Here is a 7,500-nt window from a genome sequence, read left to right as displayed (position 1 = left end):
AAGTGTCTCGCTAAGTGAATCTGCAGTAATTACTGGGGTGCTATAGGGAATGTTATTTCACCCTTTCTTCTCTATAATGAAAAAAGCGGTCGGGGAAGTAAGAGAAGGTTGACATTGCAGTAACGATAGAAACTTGACAGACTTAGAAGATGCAGCTGATGCTGTTTTAATCAGCAATATATCACAAGAATTAGAAAGCTTTCTTAATAGAATGCATCATATATCTAGAGAGCTGGTGCTAAGAAAACAGGAGTGCGATCAAAGTATGTGCAAGTAATGAAATAACATTGGATAGAGAAGACTGATTTCATGAGACTGAATCTTTCACATTTTTATGAACACTGATATCCAGAACAGTTTCCCTTGAGTTGGAATTTAGTGAGAGACTAAGCCAAATAAAATTTGCATATAAACTTTGGACATCAAAGAGATTAAAATTGTGTATTAAGTAAGATTATATGTAAGTCCAGTCTGCTCTGTATTGCTATACAGACATGAATCAAGGTACGACAAACTATATCTAAAATATTTTGTCAGGTTGAGAATAAAGCTTTACGACGAATGTTGGGAGTCATATGGGAGAACAGACTTATCAATGATACCATAGAGGAAATTACGTAAGTTCCATATGAACAGTAGATAAGGTAGTGATGAAAGGTAGAAAGGGCAGTGTCCCCGTAGGAGCTTAGTGCCGTCAGTGCACCTCATCCGGTTCACTGTAGGCATTACTGAAGGTTCTTTGCAGCGTGCCTTCGGCCCCTAGCTGCAACCCCTTTCGATCCTTTTACTGTACCTCGTTTCATGTTCTCTTTCCTCCATCTTGCTTTCCATCCTCTCCTAACAATTGATTCACAGTGCAACTGCAAGGTTTACTGTCAATTTTCCTTTCAGCGCTGAATTACCTCATAGGTCCCCGTGCTTGGCCTTTGGCCTAAATTCTGTATTCAATTCAGTTCAATCCAAAGGGTAGTGTGGGCTTATATAAAGCTAAAAGGGAAAGATTCCATAGCATAAAAAACCTAAAAAATAAATTTGTGCGATAGGAAAATGGATTTTGATTAGAATGAAGAGTGGCTGATATTTAATTGGGGATAATAGGAAAGATTCTCCGGAACTAGTGAAAGAGGTAGAAAGTTTTTACAAGAGGAGAAAGCAGAGAGGAAAAGTAGGGACTATTTAGGTTATGAGGATAAGATGGAGCAGTAGATCCTGGAATGGATGTTATGAGAATTAGAGCAGTTGTTTGGATAAGTAGGCCTATGTGGGGCTGATGGTAACACAGGGCGGTACGATGAGAGAAGAGGTGTCACAAAAGGTGAACCCAGGAAGGTCCTTAAGATGGCTGGAGTGGTTTCGGAAGATAATGTTCGAATGTAAGAAGGTATTGTTCAACTATTTCACCTTTATGAAAGTGAAGTGTGGATTTTGAATCCAAATAAATGTAAAATTGTATGTTCAACTCTCTCCTTTATGGAAGTAAAGTGTGGATTTTGAATGCAAAATTGTTGAGGATGTTGAGAAGACAAATTGTTTGCATGCTACAGCATATGAGGCTAGGAAGGAATGAATGTGAGAAATATATGAAGATACCTTGTAGGAGTGGTGGAAAGGTCAACGTTGACGAAGAGATGTGTGAGGGCGTTTTGACATGGTTTGGACAAGTGGAAAGAATGAAGGGTGACAGGTTGATGAAAAGTGTGTATATTCCGGAAACTTAAGAAAGAGGAATGAAGAGATCTAGAAAGTACTAGAGATGTCATGGAAGAGATTTTAGAAAAGAAATCTATTTAATATTTGGGAAACACGAAAATGAACGGAAAATAGGATTGAATGGTCCGGCATCACATGTGTACAAGGTTTAAATGTATTACTGACATGCCCTTTGCATTGGGGTATGAAGTGGACAATTTTGTGGGAGTTTCTACATATGAGGTTCATCCACGGTTCAGCAATGAAGGGGCAGTGGCTGTTTCTTGTTCTTTCTCTGAAACTAATCCTGTTAGGTAGATTTGTTAATGTTAAATTGTTTCTTTTAGATTAAGTCACTCATATACTGGCACAGGATCATGCTCCTTGAGAAGCTCGTAGGACTGAAATATAAACATAAACACACACACACTATATATATATATATATATATATATATATATATATATATATATATATATATATATATATATGTGTGTGTGTGTGTGTATATATTATATATATATATATATATATATATATATATATATATATATATATATATGTATATATATATAAAATGTAAATATTGTCTTTTTTTAGTGTGTGTGCTCGCTTGTATGTGCGAGTATGTATGTTTTAGCACTGATGTGAAGAGCTAAATTACGCATAATTACTATCAGTAAAACATAGACTGATCATGGTATGTATACAAAATTATCATTAAATCCGATTCATTTGCAAATATATGTCGCAATTTCTCATTATGTTGCTGTTTTTTTTTTTATTTGCCTATAATTATTGATGATGACGAATTAACATTTACTCTATCCAGTTTATCTGTCCTTTACGTTATATGACATACGATAAGTACCGTAGTAATAAAAGCAGTATTTTCAATATAGTACTGACCAAGAATGGAGACTAACTACATGCTAAGTATTGTGGCTGTACCGGTTGACTATGTTAGACAGTAATTATAATCATGAGACGTCTTCTCAACTACTAAGAATGACGACCATGTTGTACATCTCCTCCGGGTAACATCTAACTGGGCTTCACTTCTCTCTCTCTCTCTCTCTCTCTCTCTCTCTCTCTCTCTCTCTCTCTCTCTCTCTCTCTCTCTCTCTCAGAGGGTTTGCTAGTTGGCTAGTATTATCCTTAGTTTTCAGCTTTTCCTTTGATACTGATGCGTTTATTACTGTTTCAAAGCATAATTATATTTTGGCAAAACATACACACACACACACACACACACACATATATATACATATATATATATCTATATATATATACAGGAAAATGACTACAGGATAAATGACAGGCAGAAGTTCAGACGATGCGTGAAAAACACGAAAGCGCTTGGTACTGAACTGCTGCCTGTCATTTTCCCTGTGGTATTCTTATATACTGAAGCCACGTGCATCTATTTGATTTTTATATATATATATATATATATATATATATATATATATATATATATATATATATATATATATAATCAACATTTATCTTATAAAACTTGTGTATAACATTTCAATCCAATCAGTGGTTGCAAAAAGGTCACCGATACCGGTGTTATATACCTGTGGGGAGAGAGAGGTGACCGAAGAGCGAGGGAGAGGTCAGTGGCAAGGTTTAGTTTCATGAGGATGAGATGCCCCGGGTGGCAATGCGGTCAGTAAAAGGCGGAAATCCCTGAGCAGAATATAAACGTAGCATTATTGCTCTTGCTGCTTCCTTTTGTAATCTCGCTCTCCACCCCTTTACCTTCCCCCATTTACCGAATGGGAAAGGCTGTACGGAGGGGTGGTTGTGCAGGGGAGGTGTTGCGGGAGGGGGGAAGAGGCTGCTACTCTTAGGAAACCGGTTCCCATAAGGTTCGATGAAATGGTACTAAATCTAAAACGTATATAAGTAATCTTCGTCCTAAATCCGAGGTTGTACGTCTAAGGACTCCTAAAGCAGGCAGCCGGTCTGGCCCCAGGCAGCTGTTAGCAGAAAGTTTCAGATAATGATTAAATAAAAAGATAAAAAAAAAAAAAAAAGGGACGCGGAGTATGAGCTTCAGGGATAATCTCGTAGCGGTTTTGGCCAGGTTTGGTCACACTTGCGTATGAGGAATTCTGCCGTTCGCCCTGATTGCCCTGAATTAGGAGCTAACTGAATCCCTAATGCAAAATGAGGTGGAACGCTGAGATGAGTCACCAAATGCGGGATTTTAAAATTAATAATAATTGAGAGAGCATAAGTAACAGTTACCGTAGTAGTAAAAATTCACGTCTGTTCCTTACAATCGAACAGCCCGGGACTGGCATGCCCCCAAGTTCGATTTCTGGAAGGGAAGTGTATGAATAGGAGGTTACTGACTGTATTTTGGAAACCGACATATCTTTCAGTCTTTTGGAAGACCGGTTGCCAGTTATCTGGCGCCGTATCTATCAGGTCACTGATGCCGTTTCTTGGGAAGTAGGAAAGGACTGACTGATAGAGTATCATCACTCTGAGATGAAAGGTCATTGAGTTGAACCCCGTTCAGTTTTGTTCAAAAACTGTTAAACATGACACGGAACAGATAATTCAGGGACAGACTCCTCGTGGGAGTTCAGAGGAAATTATTAATTGTCTTGGAGAAAAAATGTGATGTTATTCGCTGCCTCCAAGAAAAATGCATAGGGGTCTTATTATTGATTATCGTGAAAAAGGACATTATTATTATTATTATTATTATTATTATTATTATTAATCAGAAGATGAACCCTATTCATAGGAAACAAGCCTACAGAGACCATTGACTTGAAATTCAAGCCTCCAACGAATATGGTGTTCATTTCAAAGACGTAACAAAAGGTAATTGGAAGTACAGAAAGAAGAGAAAAGTTATTAGAAAAGAATAAAATGAATTAACAAGTTGATAAATGAATAGATAAAAATGTCAGTAAATCATCAAAATACAAGGAGAATTGTTGTGGGGTAATAATGCGTTACATCTTTGCTTGAGCTTTTGAAGTTCCAGTTGCACAACGTCGTCAGGGAGACTGTCCCACAGTACAACGGTTTGAGGAACAAAGGACCTCTGGAACTGAGAATTTCGACAGCGAGGCACATTTACTGCTTATTGGTGCTGATGGTTGCTCTCGGCAGGACAAGTGGATCAGGGATCGATTGTGAATGTGGAAGATCTCTGTTAGAATAGGACTTATGAAAAATTGGCAAACAAGAGACCATCCGTCGTTGGTCAAAGTTATGACTGCTAACGTTAGGAAACAGGAACCTGTCACCACGAACCACTTTATCTAAGAGATAGATCTCTGGCAGAAGCAGACATCCGCACCGGTGAACGGTATTCTAGTAAAGGAAGGACAAATGACCTAAAACAGTTTGCATTGATTTTATTGCTGTTATATATGAGGCCTTACAAACAGTACCTAACTGAATTGTAGTTCAGTGGCTTGAGAGAAATTATGAAATTTACGGGGCTATTTGATTCCTTGATATAGGAGAAATCTATTTTTGCCCTAGAAAACACAAAAGGTTCAGGGGCTCAATTGGTGTCTTTAGAAAAACCATGAAGAGCTTAGAGTACAGAGTGCAAAAAATGACTAGATTTCAGTCACATCTGTTGTGACGGAAAGATACTGCCATTCGACACCAATATCACTTTATGTAATTGAACTCATGTGTAATAATTGCACCATTTATTTGTTGACTCATACTTCTTGAGGTCATACATTATGGTAAACCTCCTTTTTGTCGAAATAAAGATATAAGGTAATAGAGGTAGCTGTGAGAATCATGAAGTTCTGTAATGTTTTAGCGATCAAAGGGTTTTTTAGGGAACTGGACAGAGGAAGTTTCATCAGAAGCAGAAAAAATATAGTTCTAACTTTCATCAGAGGTAAATCCAAGGGAATGAATGAGACAAATAGTTATCTCAAATTATAGATAAAACAGTATAGAGGAAAATTATCAGCAACCTAGAGTTTCACCGAAATCAGAGAAACGATGGGCTTTAAATTGATCTGTGACCTTGGATAATAGTCCAAGGTCTAAAATATTATGGGAAAAAATGGCAAACTCACAAGGTACCTACATCTAAGCTTCATCAAATCAAACAAATACAATGTTAAGCTAAAAATGAACACATGGCCTTGAAAAATGTCAGGGTCAAAAATAACTGAAATTAAGCTTTTGAACTATAATGTTGAATTCTTAGGACCGGAGACCTCTGAGTATCCTAGTTTTTGAGAACCCATAGGAAAAATGTTAAAACTTTGTCAGTTGAATTGACTTGTGACCTTGAAAAATGGACTATGGTAAAAAAAACTGAGGAAAGTAATTGCCATCCCCTTAAGGTATCTTACTACCAAGTGTCATAAAAAAGACGAAAAAAACGGAAGAAGTTGACAGAATAATATTTTTGATAAGTTTGGCTTCCACCATTCAGCACAGATTTTATTAATGCACTTTCACTCAAATGTAGTCATTGCAACATACAATTCACCAGAGATCATTGTAGCTCTAGATTATAAAATTAATATTTTGTCCACCGAAATAGAGGTTACTACTTAGAAGCACCAAGATTTTAGGAAATAAATGAGCAAAGGAATTTTAGGAAACTGGAAGGAGTAAAGTAACTCGCTCCTCAAAAGCTATCAATTTGTTGTCCAAACTCAGTTATGATAGTCCTAACAAATTTCTAAGTTTCTGAGATTTAGAGAAAAATGGCAATCTTCTGGCCTTTGGGTTGACCTGTCACATTGAAAAATAGGTCAGTGCCAAAGAGATTGTAAAAGACGTGTGAGATAAACACCACCTGCCAGAATCACCTATCTAGAACTTTTCATCAGAATCAGAAAGAAATTGAATTGATTCACTAAAGTACCTTATACTTTTAGTAGCAGATCAAAGTTTAAAATTTTGCCGGAAATAACCATGAAATCCAAGTCCCATTTAAATCGATAAAAGGGAACGATGATGTTAATAAACTGACCCATATCCTCTAAGAAAAAGGTTACGGTCAAAATTAATTTGGACAATAACTACCATCCTTTAATTAGATACACACCTGCAAGTTTCATGAAAATCAGTGAAAATACTGTTCTCTAATATGGCCACCATAGTTACGTTCTATAAAAAAAAAATGCCAAACTTTTGGCCTCTCAATTCACCTGTGCGCCTGAAAAATAGTTCAAAAGTCAAAATCCTTTCTTTTTTACTCCAAAGACTTACCTGTGACGTTTCACAACAACCTAAGGAAAGATTGTCAAATGGTGATAAAGATATGTGATGTAACGCAAGCGTCATTATATTCACAGAAGTGAGATGAAGACTTTTGTGTAACGATCCGTATATTTCTCCCTCACTCGTAACGTTACGTCAGCGAAGTCTGCTGACTCCAATTGCTGCAAGTTTTTAACTTGAAAATGCTTTGAGTATTTCAGAATATGTTCGTATCTAGTATCAAGTGTGATATGCTAAAAGACAAATATAAAGCTTATTAAGCAGCGAATGAGGCAGTAAGAATAAAATGCCGTTGTCCTCTCTTATGGCAAACTGCCTCGTGTCAGGTCGACCGGCGAAAGAGCCACCAGAGCTGCAGCGTCTTGCGAGAAGTACAACTTAGCGTCTGGGCTTCAGTCACCCACCTGACTTGGAGAAGTGTAGGTGTGATGGTGTAACTCTCTCGCTCCGTCGGCCTGTTGTGCCAGTTGGTCGTGTAACGCGTGATCATGCCTTCATTGCGAGGCATTGCTATTCAAGAGGGGCTAACGCTGACCGCTCTGTTGTTATACATGTTAAAAAATGACTTGT

Source organism: Macrobrachium rosenbergii, chromosome 31 (genome assembly GCF_040412425.1).
Source record: "Macrobrachium rosenbergii isolate ZJJX-2024 chromosome 31, ASM4041242v1, whole genome shotgun sequence".
NCBI lineage: Eukaryota > Metazoa > Arthropoda > Malacostraca > Decapoda > Palaemonidae > Macrobrachium > Macrobrachium rosenbergii.
This window is presented reverse-complemented; position numbering follows the sequence as displayed.